Genomic DNA, 25,838 nt, shown 5'->3' on the forward strand with positions numbered 1-25,838 from the left:
CTGCAGCCGGGCAGGCCCGGGGCAGGAGCGCCAGCCTCGCTCCCTGCGGCCCCGCCAGCAGCGCCCGTGCGTGGGGAGCGGGGAGCGGGGTGCGGGGCTCCCGCGGGCGGGGGCCGGCAGGGCTGGCTGCGGCGCCCCGACAGCCGGGGCCCTCCCAGGAAGGAGAGGGGTGCCGAGGTACAGCCCGGGCGGGCCGGGGCCTCGACGTGGTGGCCGCGGCTGCGTCAGCTCCTTGTGGCTTCAAGGCAGGTAGGGGAGCAGCTGGGTCCCTGATGTCGCTGCCCCACAATAGGACACGTAGCTCCAGCGCCGGAGCGACCCTCGAAGCAAAGCAGGAATGGTGCTGGAGCACAGGGCTGTGGGCTCCTGGGCCCCACCAGCCGGGCGCTGAGCCTGCCTTGGGCTGCGGGGAAGCTCTGCGTGGGCTGGGGTGACACGCATCCTCCTGCCCGCTGCTGGATCCAGCACTGGGGCACAGGAGCTGCAGCGTGTGCTTTGGTTTCTGGGGCAAGTGCAGTGTAAAGTAACCATTTTCCTCAAGTTGGTGCTGGTTTGAAAGCAACGTGGCGGCACGAGAAAAACGAGGGAAGTGGAAGTACCCACACCCTCACTGGGTTAGTTAAACAAGGTTCAGAAATATCCCTGGAGGAATCTAAGGATTTCATACAGCAGCTGAAGCCCCTGGTCATGCAGCAGTCAGAACAGTCTGTCTGATGTTACAGGAATGCTTTAAATCTCTGATTGAAGTTTAGTATTATCGCTATTGGTGTCCCACTGTGCTGGTTACTGTACAAACACTCATTAAGAAGACTGTCCCTGCCTCCCTTCTTGCCAACAGCGACAGCAGCCATGGAGCCTATCCTTTCATAGCATGCTTCCAAAACAAACGGTAATCAGATCCTGTGGATTGATTGTGTGCAAGTGAGAGGGGGATGTATTATTTGTATTTTTTGTAGGGTTGATCTGAAGATCTGTTAGGGCTACAGATTTTACAGATGTTATAATACTGAATGTTTCCGTCTTTTAAAAAATGAAGATTAATGTCCTGATTATGATTCTCAAGGACTGTAGCACAACCTGGAATATGATAAAAGCTGGACTGTGTAAATATTTAAAAGTCCATTCTTATGTTCTATTCAGATATTTTTAAATTGCAATGTCTTCATTAAAACTGCCGAGGTCTGTGTAGTGCATACAGCCAAATTCAGAGAAAAGAATCCATCTCCTGTGTGTCCTTAAGCAAACAGAAAAGCCCTGTGAAATTTGAGGGGTGAGATTTAAGCCATATTTCTACTTTTAAAAATATCCTAAGTGTCTTATTGATTATATTAAAAAATTACTACATTTATATACAAATGGACTTTAAATATTTTTCTTTACCAAAAGCTCTGTCAATTTAGGCTGTAACTTGGGCATCATATTGGGTTTGTTTCTTCTCACTCGTTACCAGAAATGATAGCTCTGTAGGCAAAACCATCCTTTTCATTGCATCCATGCCACTCTGTGTCTCCAGAATACCCTGATGGCAAGGCATAACTGGACTTGCAGAATTTTCCTTGCTGGTAACGATGACAGACTAACTTGAACCTCACAAATTCAGTTTGCTGGGCTGGCACAAATAAAGCCACAGATTATTTTTCACAAATGTAGTTTCTTTTATGTCCAGTCCCCATGAAACAAAAAGTAGTGGTTCCCCATGAAAGAAAAGGTAGCGGTACCCCATGATGACCTTCTCACACAACGGTTCCTAAGACTGAAAAAGCACTTTAAAGATGTCAACAGGTTTTTTGTACTGAAGACACTGAAATAAACTTTTGATTTGTGAGTGGATCTCTCCATCCAGGTGATGTAGAATTCACCTTGGCACCCAGCTTCTGTGAGATTGTCCATGGACACTGACATGTCTTTAAACTTGTTATTTTTCAATAAAACACAGCAGTGGGAAGGCCCGTCCTGAAGTCCAGCACAGAAGAAGGTTATTCAGAATGAGTTCCCAGTAAAATATTAATGGGAACACTCCAGAAACTGAAGAAACCCACCCAGCCCGCTCTAGCTTTTGGTTGCAGCAAACACAATTTCTCAGAACTCTTGCACACCTCACACCAAAAGCAGGCTCCCATGACAGCTGGCTGAAGGACACCCCCAGGATCTTCCTACCTAAGGGCATGCCACATGTCAAAAACTCAACTTTCCTTTTTATGAAGGGCGTGCTGGACACAAGAGCTCTGGGAGGAGACCACTGCCAACACCAACGGAGAGAGGCAGGAATGACCCTTGCAGTTACCAATCCAACGTAACATTTTAAAGATGGAGTCTCCTGCCATGCACACATGCACCTTTTGTTGGTGGAACTCTCTCCTCTTTCAGCCTAGTCTGAAAAAAGACAAATAGCTCTTTTGCTTGTCCCACAAGCAGAGAGATTGCTTTAGTCTCTCATGCATGTGTGGGAAAATAAGGTCACTTTTCTGAGGCAGGAGTATAGAGGCTCCCACACAGAGCAGTGTGCCTACGGTTTCAGCTTGCTTATGGTCTAAGACATACTTGTTCATGTGTTCCTCTCAGATCAGCTATACAAACTGCCAGTTGGATTATTGTAACCCAAAGTGAGGGTTCTGTCTTGTGAAAATTACCATGTATGACATGCTTGCAGGCATTTAATCCCAAATGGTTGTGGAGAGGCAGAGATAGGACAGGCGGTTCTAAAATGGGTCTCATCAGCCCACTGGGTTTTTATGAGCAGTTGAGAAAAAGGTCACCAGTGGTAGTTTGCAGTTGAAAGAACTAATCCTGTAAACCTAATGGAACATTATAAATATAGCTGTATTTTCTTCTTAATCACTTCTGCTTAGTTGCTAGAAAATACTAATGGAGTAAATGGGCTTTTGTATCCTTGGCAACCTGTGGATCCACTTTTAATTTGCCTTCAGAAAAAAATGTAATTTTTTTTCTTTGAAGTTTTCTGGTTTTATTGCAATAGCAATGGTACCTTCTATATGCTCCTTCTGATCCTGCCAGCCTTGAAGGTTAAGACTACGATAGGCCTGAGCCTCTCATCCTGTGCAAGAGGTCATGGAAGTCTTTTGACACTTCTCTTGCAGACCAAATAACCAACTGTCAGTGGCTGATTCCTTAAATTTTCCTTCAGCTAAGTGATAAAACATTTTGAGGAAGATGCATACTGGATCACATCATGCATAGCAGGGTCCACTGAGCAGTGTCAGCACTATTGGCCAGATGGTCCTTTATGTTTATTTTGCGCCTCATACTGCTTCCATTGCCATGATCCAGATGGTCTCTGGTGGGAGTGGGCCCTTATTTAGTTTCTCAGTTGGGTTGCTGAGGAAAACCACATCAGTTTTACATTTGCCTGCTTTGGTGTTCTATAGCTACTGCAAATCAGTTGTGGGCTGTCTGAAGAGCTCTTGCTGAGAAACTGAACCACTGAAAGTTGGCAAATCGTAAGTTTCTAACTCTTCTGCTCTAGCCAGTTCCCTTTATAGTGTTTAATGATAGTTAGAAATGTATCTGGATTTTTCTTGTAGTTCTATTCCATGCATTTCAGGAGGTGGTAATCTCTCACTGAAGACTCACATCCTACAAAAAAAAATGAATTGTGGACTCGTTTGAGCAGGTCTGTTAAACCAACAGGCAATGTGATCAGTACAGGCTGGGGGAAGACATACTAGAGAGCAGCCCTGTGGAAAAAGACCCAGGGGATGAAAAGTTGGACATGAGCCACCAATGTGCAATTGCAGTCCAGAAGGTCAACTGCATCCTGGGCTGCATTAAAAGAAGTGTGGCCAAGAGATGGAGAGAGGTGATTCTGCTCCTCTACTTTGCCCTGGTGAGACCTCACCTGGAGCACTGTGTCCAGCTCTGGAGCCCCCAACACCAGAAGGATGTAGACCTGTTGGAGTGTGTCCAGAGGAGGGCAACAGAAACGACCAGAGGGCTGGAGCACCTCTCTTATCAAGACAGGCTGAGGGAATTGGGGTTGTTCAGCGTGATGAAGAGAAGACTCCGGGGAGACCTCATAGTGACCTTCCAGTACCTGAAAGGGGCCTATAAGAAGGCTGAGAAAGACCTGTTCACAAGACCATGTAACGACAGGACAAGGGGTGATGGTTTTAAGCTAGAGAAGGGTAGATTTAGGTTGGACATTAGGAAAAAGTTCTATAATATGAGGGTGGTGGATCACTGGAACAGGTTGCCTAGAGAGGTAGTGGAAGCCCCATCCCTGGAGACATTCAAGGTCAGGCTTGATGGGGCTCTGAGCAATCTGTTCTAGTGTGAGATGTCCCTGCTTATTGTAGGGGGGTTGGACTAGATGACCTTTCTAGGTCCCTTCCAACTCAAGAAATTCTATTATTCTATTATTCTATTAAAACTTAATAGGATAAAAAGAGTGAGGCCTTGTGCCTGCAGTGAGAAGTCCTGAATTTCTCACTTCTCAGTAACTTTCTCTTCATATTTACACATCAAGCCCTTTGGTGCAGGATCTTGTGCCATTTTTTCACAGTAGTTCACATTGTCAAACCTTGACCCAGATACAAGAGAATATTTCCTATCTAAGCTTCCTCACTTCCTATTGATTTCACGGAGGTTGTAGACCTAAGCCTTTCTGTGTGCCTGGTCCTTTGAGAGCACAAATACACCGAGATGGAATAATATTTAAGTCAGGTTACAAAATTATTCTTTTCAAATCCCCTGTTCTGCAAATGCAGCCCAGAATCTGAATTTCAACCTGTCTTCTATCTCAATACCCTCCTAAAAGGAGTCCGGAGAGTCAGAGTCAGCTTGTTCATCCAACGTGAGGTCAACAGGCCTCAAGAAGGTTCCTTCTTCCATTATTGCACTGCCCCAGGTGATCAGGAAAACTTGGGAAAAAGGCTTCATCAATACTGAAAACAAAGATAACTTGGAGGCAGTGTGCAGTTTCCTCCCAAGCCCCTGAAAAGAAGCAGGCAGGAGCTGTCTCATTCCTAGGAGAGACATGGATCAGGCTGTATCTCAGCACACCACCATCTGATGTCCCTGCTTCGCTGGGACAAAATCTATACAACCACAACCAGTCAAGTCACATTGCTCCTCACACTCTGGAATAAAGGCTTCTGTTACATGCCTGCCTGCATGGCACCAGGGAAATCAGCTCTGCAGGGCTTGACTGCTACTGCTCTGCCCTACCTAAAATACTTACTCCATGTACTGAGCTGTGGAGCTCTTTCTCTTCCCCCCTACAATTATCCTGTTGGAAGCAACATTGTTAATAAGTGGGTTTGGTTTTGTTTTCAACTCCTCAGGTATTTACAGTGTATGGGATGTTGATAAGATATAACAACACTTGTCTAGATATTTCCTTCTTGCTTTCTGGTTGTCAGCTTCTTATTAGTGTCTGAACCCTCTGTTTCTTGGATTGATATTTCACATTGCCCAAATATGATGTTAACTCAAAGCTCAAGGGAAAAAGAAAGCTGCTATTTTCAAGTGAGAGGGAGGGGACAAATATCTTTTTCTCATAATATGAAAGGGAGAGGTGATTTTTGACACTTCTAACACTGAAAAAGTTTTGGGCTGAAATTTAAAGTTTAGCAGATAAATTTGAGTATTTCAATAATGAACACTTTTGATTTGTTTGGCTTAAGACCCTTTGAAAACCTTATTTTGTGCATGCAGAATACATTTTAGCAAAAGCTGTATTATGAACAACTGTCACCCAAGCTCCAAAGGGAAAGATAAGGTGTGTTGCTCATGCATGTGTGGAAAATTTGTTGCTTCATCAATAATTTATGGAGGGTCCGTACAGTATGCTGCAATGGTCTGCAAAAGACCTGTCTTTCTCCCCAGTGACTGCATGGAACAGAAGCTATATCCAGTAGATCATAAGCACAGAACTGTTCTGTATCTTAAAAATCAGAGTGCCTTAATGCTGCACTTATTTTTAATTGAACATCACACAGTTTTAAAATGCACTTTTTGACGGGCTGACCCCATGCACACTTTTCACAGTCAGATGTGATCCAGTAAGGCAGAGCCTCATGGGAGCACCATTAAAGGCTGCAGTCCTTAAGCCAATGCTCTACAACAACCTGTGTCCCCCACACTGTAAATTATGCTCAGCTTTTGATCAAAGTGGGAGTGGAACATAGGAAGTCCCTGGAACTGGGAGTGTGGTAGCTTCTGGAGGCTTTTTGTATAGCTAGTTAATTCTACCAAAAAACTCTTCAGGATCATTAACTTTGCAGGACATGATGCCCAAAGCTAATGACAGAAACTTTGCTCCTCAGGACCTACAACTCAGTCACGTCCATGATAACATGTTCGCTCCTTACTATGCATGTAACTTATTCAAACATACCTGCATTTCTTTCAACTACAACCAAATTTGCTGTAAGTGGCAATTTCAGTTCTTATCCTACTTGTTGATTAGCTCAGTAAAAGCAAAAAAGCTTTTTCAGAGAAAGCCATGTTGTTGCAAGGCATGAAGCAGGTGATTAGAGAACAGGATCCTGTCCAGGTTGTCTCCTAGTTTGCTGTCTTGCATAGCATTTGCTCTGCCATGGTTGTCCTCACTTTATCACTACTAGTTTGCAGATTTCCAAGTTCACCTTCTTGAGACATTCCTAGAAAGATGCTTCAGCTGCCAAGTCAGGTGCCTCTGTAGAGCCATATTCCAGCTATTGCTCTACAGGCTTACCAGTCTCTATTGTTCCCATTGCAGCTCAAGCTGGAGAGTTCTTCAGTTCCAGAATTTGCTCATTATTTTTGTGTATTGGCTTGTAAATTTACCTTTCCAACACAGAAGTAGAGTGATAATACCATTAAATGTTGCAAAAACTAATAATTGATAACAAATACTTGATAATTATTAGTCAATAGTTACCTCATTGATATTATTAACAAACCATTAAACTATAGAATAATAGTAGTGTAAAATAAGATGCTATTGAAAAGAGGTCCCAAATATACACTAACATTATTAGCAATGTTTGAGACAGAAAACATAGCCCACAAGTGGGTAGAAGAGGCAAAATGCCCAAAACCAGTTAATTGTGTTGTTCATCCTTGCCATCTACCACCACTTTCCTTTTCTATGCTGAAATGCATTCTGGTTTTCAGCATCTTTTTCTAAAATGCTCTTTGAAGCCATCAGGAAATACAGTATCCCATCTGGCAGTTGCCAAGATGCATTGATTAGTGTTATTTACATCAGGTTCAATTTGTCAACAACTCATGCTAAACCTTTTTGTAAGAGCTTAGCTCTTTTTTTTGCATGCTAGTAGTCAGTTATAATCCTATTGAAATGGGTAGTCCATGCAAAGTAGCAGAGGTGAGCAAATTAAGTTTAGACTGATGATCTGTTGCATTTCACCAGATACCAAACATTCATTTATGTTTTCATCAAAAGCAGCCTCCTCAATCACATTTTTTAGGGGATTCAACTTCTCTCTAGGGGAAATTTAAAAAAAAAAAAAAAGTGGCTAAAGAAGCAAAATTTCTTCTGTATATGGTGATTTGAATTGCTTAAGGATCTGAAATGGAATCACATCTTCCCACAAAAATGGGGTAATGTTAGTCACTGAGCATGGCAGATGGCTGTGCATCACCGTTAAATTCAGAGAGTTTACCCACTCCGTTCAATCAATACAGCCACAAGAGAGACCAGTTCCCAGTTAACTCCAGCAAAAAAAAGTCTTTCAGAAGTCAAAATCTCATCATAAAAGGCTGCAATATTGAAAATGTGTGAGGGGATAGGGAAGAAGAAAGTGAAAGAGATTCATTTAATTAACAAAAATAATTGTTAGTCTCTAAAATACCTTTGGTTTGACAACTGTTACCCTTCAGGAAATAATTTTCCAAGTGAAGGCTGAAAGTTCAACCATCACAAAATAAGCAGGCTTTGCTCTTGAGGGTAATTGAACATTTGCAGCAGTGAAAAAAAATGGACAAACACTTCCCAGCTCTAAGTATTTGGCCCATCAAACGGTCCTTTCAGGGCACGAAAATGACTGCTGGCTCGGCACTCTCTGAATTTCTATTCTGAGATGCACCAATGGAAGCCACCAATTCCAGAAGTTCTAGTCTCTAAATAGGTCATAATGTTGTTAGAAATAGGATATTTAAAAGACAACTGGAACAAATGTTTGTGATCCTCTGTCAAAAATTGTTTATTTGCATGCCAGTTTTTCTCCAAATATGCAGTCAGGATTTGAAAGAGGAACATTTTCAAAGAACATTGTCAAAATAAAAATCAGACTGCTTGGTACTGCAAAATGGAGAAAACTATTAACTGAAAGACATATTTAGAAGTTTCTTCTATGTAAGGCTGAAAATAATTTTACAAAAATGAAAAAAAAAAAAAACCAACAAAAAACCCAGATTGGCTTTTACTTCAGATTTATGTTTTTCCTTTGCATTTTTTCCTTTGTGTATCTCAGATAATTTGATTAATGTCTGTTAGTTTCATTCACATACGCACATCCTAACAAACTGCCTTCCTTTTTCACAGTTTGGTGACTTTGTTGTGTGTTGAGTTGATGACATTTCAAGAGAAGCTTAACATTTTCTTTAAAAAGCCTGTTTCCACTATTTAAAGAAAACATGTGAAAACATTCGTATGTGATGGAATCCTGCTCCGATCCTTTTTCGCAGGGAGATGATGGAGTCTGAGAAACATTAAAGCACTGCTGGTGAGCAAGGCCCAAGCCAGAACACTGCGCTTTCATGTATGCAGTATGGTTGCTACACAGTGGAACACTGAATGAATCACCACTGCAGAGAGCTGCCAGCAACGCCCCAGCTATTGCATTGTCTTCTCCCTGACAGAGCCAACCTACAGATTAAATCCAACATATGAGTTATAAAGCCACTGTTTCTTGCTGTATCTGAGTTTATTACAGCTCATTGTCCCATGGTATGGAGTTAACTTGCTGCTCATTGGGACTTCATGGCAGAGCAATCTAGTCCTCAGACCCTGGAGCATTTCCTGGTGGCTTTGCTTGGGGATTACTCTTCTTAAGGTGGCAGAGACTGCTTGTAGGGATCACTTCAGTCACTGTAGTTATTCTATCACTGGTCAGACACTCAAGTTGTTATTTGTCTGAAGTATCATCACAGTGTTTCAGTCAGAGCATCAACCAGCCACCAGAAATCTACAAAGATCAGGCACCAACACATTGGCCTGGATTTGAACAGGCACCTTCTCTGACATCTCGGCATCAGCCTTCTCTGTTGTCTGCTTTCTCAAAAAAAGGGACAGACAAAACACTTCTTTTTTATCTTTATAAAAAAAAAATAAATTAAAAAAAGTCGTCCTGCTAGGTGAGCACTGCTTTGCTGAGATTGTTTTCTTGGCAAAGCTATGTATGCTGAAAGCAGCAGAATGTTCATGAAAATTCAGCTACTGCTGTAAATCTGACAGTGCTTCATGTGTCACATCCTAATCTGCTTAATTTCATGAAGCAAATGAGAAACCGCAGGGGAAAAAGGCACTGAGTCTTCACTAAATTCTGGAGTGACATTGATATTTGCCAGAGAACTTGACCATTAGTCCCTCAGAGTTGCTGTGTAACACAGAGAGCCTAGTGAAAAAAAAGAAAGAGAAAGGCCAGTTTAGCTATTGAAGCTGAAAATAGATATTATGCGAAATATGCCAGCTGCTTGCTGTCAAACCATTCATTTGTTCACTGTGGTGCCCAGTTTTCCTCGTTTGGGTCACCATCCTTTTCAAAATACTTTAGGTGTAAGATTAGTCCCTCGAGGAGATTACACAAGTAACATATAGAAATGTGGTATTACGCTCCTGATTTACACATCTGCATCTTCCCCACTGTATGCAACTGTTGCTTGTTCCTCTGGGAAGCCTGGTGTCACAGATGAGAGCCTCCTTCACAGTCTGTAGGCTGAGGACACACTGGTTCCCTGCATTTCTCTTACACAGAGCCCCAAATCAGTCTCCCTGATCTCATTCGGTCCACTCATCTCCCTAGGATCAGTAGGGTTTTTTGTCATGGATTTAAATGAGTTTGTGGACTTAATTTTCCTTGTAAGGTTCTTCTGGACGATTTTTTTATTTTAGCAGTCTTTTCCTACAGTTGTTTGTTGTGTTTTTGGTTTTGTGTTTTTTGTTTTTTTTTTCCCCAAATTCTCTTACTCTCCATGCTCCAAATATGGAAAAGAAATTACAAATTAATATCACTGCCTGGTGTCTATTTGGGGAGCAATGAGGAGTCGGTACATTATGTTTAACTGGCTTAACTGACATAAAAAAACTCTTCTGGGGTTTATTTATTTATTTATGTATAGTCATTACTCTTAAAAACAGTTGCATGGTTGATTTTCACCCTGGTCATCCTTATTAGTGTATGACTACAACTACAAAGGGAACATTCTCATCTGACTGCGATTCCTTACCCATTAAAGAGGGGAAATCATGCTGCTCTGTAGACACAACCTTCCTTCACAAGCTGTACTCTGTGATAGCTTACCCTTCCCACAAGTAAGGATTGCACAGCCACCAGGTCACCAAGAAATGTTACCACCATGCTGTTAACCAAGTGCTGTGGCTATAGGCCCTGTAGCTTCTCTCCTTTCTTTGTCCCTGGTTAAATTTGCACCTGCCCTTCCTGGGGCTCTTTTTTTCCCATTTTCCAACATAAGCTACCTCTTTGCATTCCAGAGACAAGGCAAAATCTACTACTAGGTAGTACTAGGCAGACACTACTAGGTGCCTTCTCTGGCTTCTGTATTCTCCATGAGAGCTCCACAACTGCTTTTGCATCCTGGATATCTTAAACAGCATCAACACCTCCTAGCAAGATGGTACCTCAGGAACATACTGCCAGAATTATGCTCCCCTCCTAAAGACAGTTAGTCTTACCAGTACTTAAAAATTGGTATGTAAATTACATTTCTCTGGAGCCTTGAACTTCTTGGTAAAATAGACATCTGCTGCAGGCAGCTGCAGTACGAGTCAAACCAATTTATTTAGTGAAGATTAATAATTTGATACAATTATTTTCCAAGGACACTTACTAGGGTTATTTTTGAATGTTCAGTCATTTCACAACCTTAAACGTACAGTATGATGAATGTAGCTGAATTTATATTTTAAAGTCAGCTTTATTTCATTTCAGTTCCTTTTTTTCCTAGCACTCTACAAGGATGAGCAGAGGTCAAATCATCAGCTGTTGGCTGTAACAATGGTTCTGTGAGCTCAAATCCCACACATCTCCTTGATCTGGAAACACAAAAAAGCAGAGTGAAAGATAAAAGAAAAATCTGAGCATTTAGCTGTCTTGGAAATGTCTTTCCAAATACATATACTGCAAGAATTATCTTACAAAGCTTCTTAAACAGATCTGTTCAGTACTGGGCACCTTTTGACTGGTGATTTAAGTAAAGAGATATTGATTCCACTGAAAGAAAATAATAAGTAAAGGCTACTGACAAAAGAGCTGACCGTGTATCTGCACTTCTTCAGGACTGAATGTATATAATTGTGGAGATGACACTAATGTTTTAAGGAAAGCCTGGCTGCTCCTTCATCACCTAAAGATCCCATATATGTCATTTGCCACGTCAATGAATGGTTTCTTGTTGATGAGGGTATGCGTTTGCAGCAAGTACTAAGTGAGATCGATCAACAGGTTAAGCCGGATAATCTGGGGCTGTAGCTGTTTGATCCAATAACACTCAGCCCTATTAGCTTTATCAGGCTGGAAGATGCATGCTGATCATGTTGAAGAAGCTCCTTATTTGACAGTGCTTGTATCTGCAGTTTTTTCCCTCCTCTGCCTCTTGCACAGGATGGGGAGCAGCACAGAAACACAGACTCATCAGGCCCACCTGGGAGCCACTGACAAGGTCCCCCTTATCCATGCTGTTTCTTCCTTCACAAATGTTCTGCCCTGTTTTTTCATAAATGCTCTTCAGATGCAGTGAAAGCTGGTTGCTGGCTGGACAAGTTGTTCCAACAGTGACAGCCGTCTCCGAGTGACTGGATGTATGACTGTCACATTAATTAAGAGATTGATGTTGTCAGTGGGTGATCAGTATGTGTCGAGTCACTTGACGGAGAGTGTCAGATGCTGTGCCCAAATGTTGCATGAACATTCTGTCACAGAACAGGAGATGGACCATGTTTATGAGCCCTCCATTGGAAGTATCCCTCTCTGGCATGATGATGGAGCCTTCTTTCTATGAAGGCTCCACTGGGCAGGATTTCAGACATCTCCAGCACTGTCTTATCTTTGCCTGCATTAACTCAGAAGCAAAACTCATTCCCTTGATCGTTGTGGAATGCAGAGTGCATCCATCCATCTCTCATTTATTTATTTCTCCTATTTCTGCTTTTCTGCTGATCTCTCCTACCACAAGAAAGTTTGTGAGATGCGGGCATGATATTTTGAAGCTGGAAGATACAGTGACATTTCTTTGTCCCTGAAGGCATTTTCAGCAATCTACAAATGATAAAAAAGGATGACACCTTCCCAAATCAGTTGATGCTTTAGTTCAGATTATGACATATGCACTAAAGGTGTAAGGCTAATCATTATATGTTTGCAGGATGACTCAATACCCAGGAATTCCTGTGAAAGATGGGGAGGATATGGGAGGTTTACAGTAGGAAAGGTGACTGAGTGGAGAAGACAAAATGACAAAGGGTCCCATCAAGAGGGGAGGAAAGAAAGAATTATAATGGTGGGGCAGAACAAAGGTGTCTCTTGCCTACATGCTCTCTGTGTCAAGTAGTAGAAGCTTAGAGGAAAAGCCTAGTGGGACAATGCCATCATGCTACCACTGTTAGGCCCCAGCCTTTAGATCTTGTCTCCTTAGGAAATTTCAGAGTTGAATGTAACCACATCTCTCTGTCTAGTGACTCTGGTAGGCTTAATTTTCAATCATTTTTCTAATTGCTTTTTAAGCAGACTTGTACTTTTGGCTTTCTCAACACCCTTTGCAGTACACTTTGGCAATGAATTCCACAATTTTAGAACAGATTGTAAAGCATTACCTTTGTTTTTAACCTGCCACCTGATAATTTCATCTGATGTCCCTCAGTTCCTGCATTGTAAGAAACAGTCAATAATTATTCCCCACTGATTTTCTCTGTGGTGTTCATTATTGTATTTATATATATATATATGTATATATATATATATATGAATTATTTCTAGTATTTTTATATGATTTAATATTCTTTTGTACCTTTTCTAGTTTTACCATATCGTTTTAAAGACTGATTCATGAAAACTGCATGAAGTTTTCAAGATGTGAGCTCATTACAGACTTTGGCAATGGCCTATTGATGTTTTCTATAATATTTTCTACTCCTTTCTTACTAGTTTTTAGCCTGCTATTTTCCTATTTCATGGATGCTGAATATTGAACTGATGTCTTCAGGAATTATACAGAAAAAATCCAAATTCTGTTTCAAGCATAATAGTTGCTGACTGGAGGATAATGAGGTGCAGAACTTCAGAACTGAGGTGCTTTAATATAAAAACAGAGAAAAATGTGGAAAAAGAAACAAGGATGCATGAACTGATACGAAGATAAGTGATACACTTTTTTTTTTTCCCTCAGCCCAACTTCAGAAAAAACAGGTAGCTGGATGAGAGGAAGCTACAGAGAAGCAAATTGCAGTGGGAAAGGTAAGAGATGACCCAGATATGGACCATACAATCTTGCTTTTAACACTTAGATGAAGTAGATATTATCAATGAGGAATAACAGCACATAGTGTAATTCCTGATGAGGAGAGAAAATAATCAAAGATGCCATAATTGTGAAAACTATGGCATTTCAGTGGAGACAGGAGGAGATGGGAAGATGAGAGAAGAAATGATGTAGCTATTCAACACACAACTGCACCAGGGAGCACTTGTCAGAGGGGCCCAGGTTCAGTCTAGGAAGACCGGGGAAGCAAGGGGTGAATGTCAGCAGCTGGTAGGATAAACAGCCTCATTTTGATTATTGTGCTTCTGCCTGTCTGAAGCACACAGTACCACTAACAATAAATGCAACACTAGAAGATTAGTGTCAAGCTCCCTTTCTGTTTGTTTGGGGTTTTTTTAATTGTGAAAAGATGAAGTGAAAATACTTATTTTGATTAAAATTTTCCACATGCTTAGTGACAGCGAGGTTCTTTACATGCCATGTATTGACTCTGCTAATGAATAACGTGAATTTACAGCCATTACTTCCTTAAGAGGCTGCCAACAGTTCTGACTTAAAATATTTCATCTGAAAATTGTGTGATCCAAGTATTATTGATCTTTATTGCACCTAGGGGCTTATGGCGCACGTATGATGGTGCTATACTTATCTGAATAGTTTGTTTCAGACCTTTGCAAGGAGATGACCATCAGCCAAAGTGGTTTTTATACTTCTCTGTTGATACCATGAATGTCTAGATGGATAAATTAACCTGTTTTTCTCCCAATTACTCTAGTAAAAGATGTTACATACTAGACTAGGAGCAGGATGGAGACCAGAGAGCTTCTCCCTGTTTAGTTACAAATCTGATTTGTCCTCATTTATTATTTTTAACTGACTAATTGTTTGGATTCAGTTAGTTACTCCTTGTTATTTTGAAGTCTAAGAAAAAAAAATAAACATCAATCTGGAAAGCCTGAAAGAAAATGGACATTCTTATGGAAATAAACTTTTTTTTTTCCCCAGTTATCTCTGCTTTAAAAGAACTGTTTAGCATAATGTGGCAATATCCAGAATGGTCAAGTCAATGAATTACAAAAAAATTATTTGGGAATTGTGATGAATTTACTCATTAGCAGACTTAAAAGGCATCTCAAAAGCAGGCTTAAATGGGGGAAAGAAGCCAGCACTAAAAAAATCCAGGCAGTAATAACATCTTTGTAAAACTGTTTTATTCTGTCCCTTTATGTAGATAGGTCAGAGTGGAAAAAGGCAGTGGTTTGTTTTTTTTTTTAAAAAAAGCAAACACCTCACTGTTGTCTAGAAAGGACACAGAATTACAGCAGATTTCCCCAGGGTTTGGAGAGTACCTGACTCGTGACTACTTCACTAGAGGTCTCGCACAGAGATAATGAATGGCCCTTATAGTCCTCTGATGGTGTCCCCTGGGCTCCAGAGACAGAAAATCTTAAAAGAGGAAAATCTATTGTGCCTTGCTGGCAATTTTCCCTTTTTCCCCTCTGGTGAAGACAACAAAGACAACACAGTGCGTCTTGTTGTCCCTAAGAAGTGTGAAACACTATCACCACACCCCTGTAGCAATCCACAAGGCTGGTCGTGGCTGTCCATGGCTAGGAGCTTCTCCTCAGTCTTTAGCAGAGTTCTACTCAGGGTGGGTGAGCTGAGCTGGTGTGTGCCCAGCTCTGCCAGCACTGAGGCCACCCAGTCCAACCAAAAGAGATGTTGGGTACAGGCTACAGCATCCAGCAAGCCTGGATATTTCTGCTTCCCATTTGGAGTGCCCAGTCACCCTGGCAGAAGGGGGCATCTTCAGGCCAATATATATATGTATATGTCTATGCTGGGTGAGTATGATCGGGAAACCAGGCTAGCCTCCATGTTTCACTGATGTCATAGGGAAACTGTTTGATACCTTGGAGCACTAGTCACATGCACACTATAATGAATGGCAATGAAACAGTGTAACCCCATCTCCTCCAGTGCCTGGGGTAAGGCTCTGTGTTCAGAACAAGAAACTGTTGCCACTGACGGAAGCTCCACTGCATGAGCAGAGACCCTGGAGAAATTATGAAGTCTCTTGGGCCTTCATGAATTGGAGTGCATAATATAAAACACTATGGAAAGTCTGAAGTTCAAGGCTTTCTCTTCCTCAACACAGCTCTATTTCCACTTCACTTGTTATTTGAATCCTGCCTTAACTACTTTTAAAATCACCTCTTGCACAGCAACCTTTCTCATATTCTGATTTCAGTCATTCTCTACGGTAACTAAAAGCTAGTAGCTGCCAGTTCAGGAACTCACAACCCTAATTGCAGTCCCTGATAAGAGAGGAATTTGCCTTTTTTTTTTCCACATGAATGCACTTGAAAATCACAGCACACTTACATAAAACAGTTATTATCTCCAGAGGAGTAGATCTCTCAAGAAGTCATTTCAAAGACTTAATCAGGGTAAGAAACCACATAATTTTGAATTGCTCTTCGGTGTGGCTGAAGTCTCTCTAGACCAACCCAGAAAAAAGGTGTGGGCCAAATGATCACCAGTGTTAGTCCACTGAAGTAAATTGAATTAATTTGAGCAATGATTCCAGATGGTGGTGTGCAAATGAACACAAATGTTTCTGGCCTCTTAACCAGGAGTCTTCTTAGGTTTATTTGGCTAAACAGAAGGACGAAAAGAGTATGAAAGCATAGTGAGAATTATGATCTGGGCAATGCAGGGCAAAATTTGTTCTGGGATTTGTAATCCCAGTTCCTGGGATTACAAATGCTACTTAAGGTTTCTCATCTGGTGCAAGTCCTGGAGAATGACTGTCAAAGGCTCCCAGACAGCCTCAATATTCTGTATCAGCCTGGTGATACTGGCAGCCTGCTGCCCAACAGCAAAGCCAAAAGAGCAAGGTTTGCAATTCAAAGGAAAAGCTGCAGAATTTTTGTCCATGTGTCTGTGTGCTCACAGGGATAGGGTCAAGAGTAAAACCAGCTGCATAATGCAGGACTTGTCCTACTTTGGTGTCCTTGCTCTACCCTAAAAGGAAGAGGTGATCCACTCTAGAAAGAGACAGTCTTACCTGAAAAAACACAAGAACTGTCTTTGAGCATGAGAGACTCAAACAGGTGGCTGAGCTGAGACAGCCTCCATTTACAGCCTGAGTTCAGTCTGAAACAGAACTGCTGCCACAGATTTTATACATTCTGTCCTAAGGAAAAAATGTATTCTCCTTGCACGTTGTAAGGAACAGTAAGAGTTTAAAGCCCTACACTTTTCCTACGTCACTATCTACCCTGTGTTTCCTCTCCTAACCATCAGAAATACATGTAAGTAGATTCAGAGTGCCATGAAGAGATTCCAGCAGGAGCTGGGTCAGATCGTTAATGCTCAGAAACATCCACCCCCATTTCTTTCTCCTTGCTCTGTCCCTGTTCTTTCTTGTCCCTTGCACTGCCACCCCATGCCCTTCCTCCTTACCAGTTGGTAGAAATGCAGAGCAGGTGGGCAAGAGCTGCCTGAGGAGTGTGGGAAGGGAGGAAAAGACCAGTTCCTCAGGCTTGCTAGCTGTGCTGACAGGCCAAGTTATTTTTCAGATACAATTTTTGTCATGCATCTTTTCTGTGGATATGGAGAACTTTCTGAAAAACTGCTTCCTTTGAATATAAATCTTCACATATAGAACCCTCACTTGCTGAGGAGCCTCTGTGGTGGAGAGGCCTCCTTTAGGCTGGAGTCACTTATAATAACAAAAGCTGTGAATATTGCTTTTCAGTTTGATTACTGATCTCTTTGACTTGCATGTCTGCCATTTTGGAGTTGAGGCTTAAAAACACCTAATAATAAAGAGAAGTATAATCCTATACACTTACAGCTGTCCCTCTCCCTCTTCAACATGGGTGATGTCTTCCACATGCCACACAGAGAAATACCAGATTTCCAGTCCCTTGACCCCCTCTAACCTTCCCAGCTAGTCCAGTTTTTTTTTTTTTTTAAATTACTGTCTCTTCTATTAAATATCAGATTTGACTACTAGACCCTCTCTTTCCTCTTCTTCTCTATGCCTATAATAGAAAATCAGAACTTCTCGCTTCTTTTCTTAGCTCCAAGACAGCATGAATGCTGAAACCTGAAAGAATGGAAATTGAACTGTGAAGAAATTTCTGTATATGGTCACCTTATTTAACAGGGATTAATCTTTTTAATAATCCATCATGTGATTTAAGAATTAAAGAGCAAGGAAAATTTGAAAAAGCAAACAAAAATGATAGATACCAATTAACAAAATGAAACAAACTAATGCACCCAAAGACGAATGATGCTTACTTTAAGATGGTATTTTATTGAATCAGGCATAACTTGACCTATATTGGAAACAGAAGGAATTATAGTGATTATGCTGGGATAATGCCAGAAAGCAGCTTGGCTGTGTTACTAAGCTCAAATGAATCAGCTTCCACTCTAAAATGCGTCACTAAACAGACAAGGACAGTAACAGATTACAGAAAGGAAAGTGAGGAAGTTGAGAGGCCATTTTGTCACCACACTGTCAGCATGCAAGCACTGATCATCTGTCTTGCTGAGGACAGTCTAGGGAGGTGGGGAAGAACCTGCACTCCCAAGAAATCAAATCAAGCTTTGGCACAAGGCCACTGTGGAAGGATCATATCTGATCATATTGTAAACCAGGTAGCAGCTCACTCATCAATATGTTTGACAGAATACAGGACTGAGGTCCTTCAGGAAGAGACAGATCCTGTTCACCTGCAAAGATGGTCTCATGTTTGGTCTATTTGCCATCTTTCTGTTTCTAACCAGGCAAACAACTGAATGCAGGCATTGTTTGTTAAAGATGCTGTGAACACAAATACACAAACACAACACAAAGTACAGTAGTGAAAGGTGCCAGGGTAAGATGGGCAATTACAAATGGAGATTAATTCAGTCTTGGTTATACCTTTCTTAGTCTCTGCCATGCTAGTGGAGTTGCTCAGTTATGACTCAAATTAGCTTTTCAGCCAAGAGAAATGAATACTGCCTTGTGGGCCATGGCAGGAACATATATGTGACTGTCATATATGCCTGTCATACATGTGTCTGCATTTTAGTGTTTTCAGAACCAGGCTAAACCAATAAACAATCATGCTCCAGACCACCTCTTGCTTCTTGAAGACACACGCATTTAGATCAATATAGCCAAAGTATGAGAACTACTGCTCAGGGGGGTTAATGTGCCAAAGTGCAGGAGGTGGTGGAAGTGACTTGATGCTGTTTTGAAACAGAAGATGGTTGAATGACACAAACTGATCCTCTAATTGCCAAGACGAGGAAGTGCAGCATCATAAAAAATCAGTTGCTATTAATAGGTTATGATTAGTCACTACTAGGGCACTCTGCAGTACTACCACTGATTCTAATATTTAATAGTAGAATTTGAGACTTGTCTTGAAGCTCTCAACTGCAGAAATTTTCATGATGCTAATTTTTGCTGGAGGGTTAAGAACAGCCTATACAATTCACACTGGAATTTTTAGACCTTTATTTTTATATTTTTTTTTGACAAGCTACAGCCCCATTCCCTTCTGTTGCAGAGTCTCTCATGGGCTTGATTCACCACCTGTAATTTCCTTGTGGTGCTGAACTTTAAGACATTGGCTTCTTGCACAGCTTAATCAGACTCTTTTGGGGAAAAAAAGGTACAAATGGATGTATTAGTCAGCATTTTGAAACTGTTACTTTTGGCCAACATATGTACTAGATGTAGATAGAATATCCCAGACATTTCCCATGGGGGAAAAAAAAAAAAGGCAAACAAACAATTTCCTTTTTATTGTAGTCAAAGAGGTCAAATCCTAGGATTTGTAGGGTTTTTTTAACAAATAAACAAACTTAGTTTGTGTAATTTTTTTTTTTGTTCCAAAAAACTTTGAAATATTTCTACCCAGTTTTGACAATTATCTTACTCAAACCATGGGTTTTATTTCAATGTAGGGAATCCCTCTAAACATAATGGAAATACACTGAAATTAGAAAATTAATTATGTTGAAATTTTTTAAAATCACTTTTGAAAATGTTTGACGGTAAAATATTGCCAGAACTGACACTTTCCTGCAAAGAGTTTCAGCTGGAATGAATCAGGATTATACCACAGGAAACCTGCTTCAATGAGAAAAAATTTGGTCTTTAGGGGAGTTTACTTCCACACAGTACCTTTCCTAAATGCATTCATTTTGACTGTTAAAAAACTCTCTAAGGAACTCTATTATATGCTAGAAAAATACTTTTCTTATTTAATTCAGGCAATCACAACTGTGATCAACTCATGTTTTGAGGCTTTGAAAGTCTCAACCCAATCTGACTTCTTGTTTTTAAGCTTAAGCAATTTCTTTGGCCATCTGAATCTTTCATCTATACATAATTTAAGATTCACCAATTTAGAAATTAGAGACATTAATTGTAGAGCAGTGGAAAGAAAAGAACTTGCTTTTTTGTATTTGGTTGAGTCCATATGTCTCTTCTAAAAGCTAACACACTATATCTAGTTGGAGGAGAATTACATCAGCTTTTCAAAAACACCAGTACTTTTTAGTGGAAACATTACTATTCCTGAAGAGCTGTTTGTTAATGGTTTTAGGTTGATCCAAATTTGCACTAATCATGCATGCAGCTCTATGAAATGCTAGAAATGAAGGTGATTCCCTCTTTTGATGCAAAACGCTCCCGAGTTCACAGCAACAAGAAGGAACCCAGCCTAGGGAGGGGAGGGAGACAGACAGGAATCACAACCACAGCTGGTCCTTCCACTGAATCTGGCAAATCTAGGTTCCCAATCTTGTTAGTAAAACCAGGAAAGCAATATAATTTTTCTGTTCCTTGGGTAAATGCTGATGTTAGTTCATGAACAATTAATAAACATTAAGAGTTCACCCAGAGGAGGAACTGCTATAGCTCATTGCTTTATAAAAAACTATCAGATTAAGGCTGCTGCAAGGAAAAATAACCTTCATCAAGGGCAGCATTTAAAGAAAAGGAATTAATTACTATTTTTAATCTCAAAATCAAGACAAACGTTACTTTAATTTAGCATTTGGGGGGGCTTCACAGGTAGCATTTTTGTCAGATTCTGTATCAGGAAGTGGAACATATGAAACTCACTAACCAGAACTTCTTCTGTATTGACTTTTTTCTTGATATCCCTGAGAGGTACACATGTTGCATTAATCAAAGTATTAATCCAAAGCCACAACAGAAGAGGTAGCCTGTGATACTCTCTAGTGCATTGCTCAAGAATGTGTTGGAACAGCAATGGCCATGCCCTGTAAGCAAATGAACTAGTGTTGTCCTTGGCTTACAATTAAATTAATTTTATCAGATGCAGATGGGAGCCACTGTTTTGAATCACATGCTAGTGAAGAGAGTTAGCTCTGCATTTCTGATTGCTCACTCTTCATGTTCCTTATCATGCCCTGTCATTGGCTGCTGTCCTGCCGTTACTCAGAATGTGTGTTAAAGCACCGAAATTGTTCAGTATAGAGCAAGCAAAAAAAAGATGTCCTTCAAATTTCTTCCTCCCTTGGAGATGCAACACAACTGCAAAGCTGTTTTCACCTTAGTTTGATGTTAGGCATGTCTGACATGTCTGTCAAAAGCACCTGTTGTATTGCATTACTTTTGAATAAACTTTGCTCCTTCAGCTCCTCCCTTTATTTCCACGTTTAAGGAGAATATGGAAGAAAACCTCAGTTTACTAGGATTTTTAACTTCTTTGCTTCTAAGCTATTCTGATAATTGTAAGATGGAAAAAACCTGATCAGATCAAAATTGATCATTTTGAGCTACAGACCTATGTTTTTTCACTTGGAGAACCAAGAAAAGATGTTCACACCATAAGCCTCTTTGAAAAAACACCCCTGCAAGAACTGTTTGGCATCTGTCTGAAAAGATACTGATATGTTGAATGGATGAAAGGCATTACAGCACTAGATGCACAGCAGGTGCGTTTGTATTTCATCACTTGCAGCTATTTGCCAATAATTGCCTGAATGATGGATAGTGCTGGAAAATGTTAAGAGCAGTGTCATGTTTGTCCCTGGAACACACAGGCAGCTTAGACATTACTGCTGCAAGCATGGACTCAGAGATCTCTGTTGCTTGCCATCAGGTTGCTGACCTAATATGACTTCAGCCTGGGATCAGCTCAAGCCCAGTAAAGAGCCAGCACCCTCCTGTACTGGCCATGCTTGGGCATGATCTAACACACAGCCCCTCTTGGGGGAACGGTAGTTTGGGGAATGGCTGACAATACCTGTGTTTGTAGGTAGAGCTGTTAGTCCCAATGTCCCTTGTGACCCCAAAGTCTCCCCTGGCAAGCTTGCTAGTGAAAATTGGGCACTTCCAAAAGAAATGTTGGTGAGTTGTATTCCCGGATGCACAGAGAACACTGGGTTTGACAGTGAGTTCTATGCCAGTGGCAAAGTGAGCTCCTAAGGAGTGAAAGACTCCCCCAGAGGGCCCTCCACCCACCTCAGTGACAGCCATGGACATATTCAGGCTGCTGCTGTCACTCTCAGCCTTTTCCTCCCCCTCTGCTCCACAGGAACATGTCCCAGAGCATCTGACAAAGCAGCAGGGCTTTCCTCCCCAGAGTCAGATGACAGTTCCCACCCCTCAGTGGCCCCCATGGGGGTAGAAGCATAACTACATTTTCAATAGGTACAAGGAAAATGCATGAGAAATGTTTCAAGAGAAGAGATCAGAATCCACTAATTTGTATACAGAGGCTGAAATGATGAGTGATAATGACCGAAATCTGGATGCTTTTAAACCTTTGTTTTGCAGATTAAATTTGCTCCTAGTTCCTTGTACTCTTTGGAGATTTAACATCACAGGTAAATACTATGTTAAAAACGTTGGACAGTATTTCTGAGTGTAGCAAACAAGGTGGGGACAAAGTGGCTTTTACAACTTTATTTCACTGTTTCTCTGTTGCTGAAGCAGCCCTGGGTGAGATCAGTCCCCTGTATAATCCAGGGCAGCTCATAGGCTTTCCTGCCTTTCCCCTTCTTCGGATCATCCCAGTTCTCCCATGGGCACCACTCCTTCGCAGATCAATCCCAGCAGAGGCCTCCTGGGCTGACGACAATTCCCTGGACACCATGAGGGGAAGGTCAGGGCTGCCTCCAGCCCTCTTTCCTTGGAACAAGGCCCCAGCTGGCCTGCGGTGGCCGTGGCCCCCAGGATGCCATTACTGGCCTGTCTGTCATGTTGCTATTAGTGTGACTGGGAGGAACGACTCGAGCCAGGAAAAGGCATTAGCAGAGGTCATTAATGAAAGGTTCTTGGTATTCTTAGAAAATCGCATCATTAGTGGCATGGCTTGAAATATTTATTAATGTGGGGAATTATGTCAGTTTGCAGATTTCTGTCATTACCCTACTTTTCCTTTTTCTTATTTTTTTAGCTTGTTGCAAGGCTACCAAGTGGGTCTGCGAGGAATCCAGCAGCGGTCTCTTCAATCATGGAAAGTGCTTTTAGAAAACATTATGGTAATGCTCAGCATTAAATGTTGTTTCTACCCAAAAAAAAAAGGAAAAATCACTGTGAAAGAAACAAGAAAGTAGCACAGAGAGAAGAGTGTTCGCTGCAGGAGAAGTACTTTTTCACTCCATCTGTAAATGTTTTTCGAACACAAAATAAAGATGTCTTCAAGCAACAAAATTCACAGAATCACAAAACTGCCAGAGTTGGAAGGGACCTCTAGAGATCATCTAGTCTGACTTCCCCACTAAAGCAAGATCACCTAGAGCACATTACTAAGGACTGCACCCAGGCGGGTTTTGAATGTCTCCAGAGGAGGGGACTCAAATTCAGATGGTGATCAGGCCCCAAGGCTGAACTCAGGTAATGGGCTAGTCAAATGAGAAGGCAAAATCATTATTTTCATCAGCACATTTCCTTTTACTTGCCAGAGACGTTTCAAAAGAAAGCAGGCCAGTGTGGTTAAGGAACAGATATTTTTGAAAAAAATTGAGCTAGTTCTAAAAACTAATATCTAATACTAATTTGAAGGTCCTTTGTAAGTGCAAATGAGTCTGGATGCCACAAAATTTGAATGCTCTCTTTATACATAGCTTCAATGGCTTTCTAATGTCCTTCCTAACTACTTTATTTTGAAACATTTGGAATCTTGGCACACTTTGCAGATGCTACTGATGCCCGCCTACAACCGTAGGCTGGAAAAGTAGAGAAAATGTACAGAATTAAGTCAGAGGAGAGGCTTTCAATCTATATCCTCCAGGCCCATGTAGAATCTGACTCATGTAGGAGAACTGTTACCAGAAAAATCTTCTTTGATACTTACACCCATTCACATCTCCACCTGAGCAGAATGCCCACTCAAAATGAGTCTCAGCATTGACGGGCAAGCATGCTCATTTAATTGTTGCAGCAATGGAGAGGTTGTTAGAGTTACCTATGAAAGGAAAAATGATGAGAGGCTTCGAATTGTTGAGAAGAATTTAGGTGATTGGCATAAATAGGCATTTGTCATTTGTGTGTGATACCAGGCAGAAATTGCTGTGTGGGTGCAATAGCTTTGCGTGTTTGTTGTGGTTAACTTAGCTTAAGTCAGTAGTTCTGCTGAGAGAAGTACATGGCATGCCAGAGGCAAATCAATGAAGGAAAAGGCAGATATCTTAACTTCTCCAGAACTGAAAAAAAGCCCAGTGTAATACCTGCATGGTTACAATCTAAAAAGAAATTGACAGTTAGTTCTGAGCAGAATTTAACTTACACTGGAAAGCTATCAAAATATAAGAATTTACTACATGATAAAAATAATCAAAGGGTTTTGATGTTATTGCTGTTTCTAGCAATCTATGTAATGATTAATCATTTACCTTCCCTGAATCTAAAAAACCCAAGGGTAATAGAGACTGGACAGAGATGTAAATAATTGCATAAGCATGGACTTTAGAAATATTCTGTTGAACCTGCAACATCCATTCTTCTTGTCAATAGGGAACACATTGAACAAGGAAGCACAGTATGTAATAACAATAATAATCTCATTATTGAAATGTAAACGAAGGAACACAGAACCTATAATGTATATTGACCATTTGAGTCATTAAGAGAACTTTGGGGGGCTCAAAGTCAGAGGGAAAACAGACTCAGGATTCTGCCATGCAAATCTGACACTACATGGCAGTTTCCCATTAACGCAAGGGAAAGCATTTCATTATTGATAAGCAGAATGCATTCTATGTTAGTTGTTGGAGTCAACACAAGGGCTAAATTAATAGGCATGTTTACTGTGCACTGCCCAAAATTGGATCAAAACCAAAAGAAGATGGTTTTAAATTCTTCATTTCAGATACTGTTTACAAATCCGGACACATAACTTACAAATGTCTTGGTTAGCCATCCTCATTGGTTAAAGAAGGAACAAAGACAGCATTGATATGATTTCTTCCCCAAATTATGAATAATTATCTCTGAAGGTACAGCAGTTCTACACTATTCACTCATTCGTTTAAGTAGGATAACTCATGTGACTAAGTGCTCATCAGCAGGAATAAAGATTAGTAAAGCCTGCCCCTGCAAGTTCTTAATGCTATTGTCAGATGGATTTTATTCTTGTACAGCTCCTTAAAAATATATGATATCTGAAACTAGAGCATTGTTGCCTGAATTTAATTACATATTTATATAACGTGTTAAGTGCATGTCCCTGGACTAGGAGAACATCAGTTTTGGAAGAAAATTCCTACAGAATGTATCTTTTGTATAAATGCAAAATGCATGTCTTAACTTTTGCTATCATTATTACTTTTATTATTGTTGCTGTTAATGAAAATGCTCTCCAGAAAGTCTCTTGCTACAGTATTCATGCACAAGGAAACTACTACACTTTTATCTAATTGTTATTTTTTTAAATGAAACTTGTGTTGTCTCACCACGAATTTTGATATTTTACAATGTAATAGGAATTAAGGAAGTTTATGATGCTAAACAAACTGGTCATAGGGTATCCTGCTTTCAGAGTAAAAGGGGGGCTGAGAGACAGCAGTGCAGCACAGGTAAGCTCATTGCTTTTTTCAGGAAGCTCTGGAAATGCCTGCTATGCTCTCTGCAGCTGAAAGCATGACAAATTGCTCCTTTCTTTGGTTAA

General features: G+C 40.9%; 1 long non-coding RNA gene across 1 annotated transcript; it reads left to right on the top strand.

Moving 5' to 3' along the window:
* Window positions 1-183: 183 nt before the first annotated feature.
* LOC127382547 (uncharacterized) lies at window positions 184-25,341 on the top strand. The gene is made up of 3 exons (XR_007888977.1): window positions 184-249; window positions 13,585-13,652; window positions 23,127-25,341. It is a non-coding gene; the product is annotated as an uncharacterized LOC127382547 (long non-coding RNA).
* The last annotated feature ends 497 nt before the right edge of the window (window positions 25,342-25,838 follow it).

Source organism: Apus apus, chromosome 3, assembly GCF_020740795.1.
Source record: "Apus apus isolate bApuApu2 chromosome 3, bApuApu2.pri.cur, whole genome shotgun sequence".
NCBI classification, from domain to species: Eukaryota; Metazoa; Chordata; class Aves; order Apodiformes; family Apodidae; genus Apus; species Apus apus.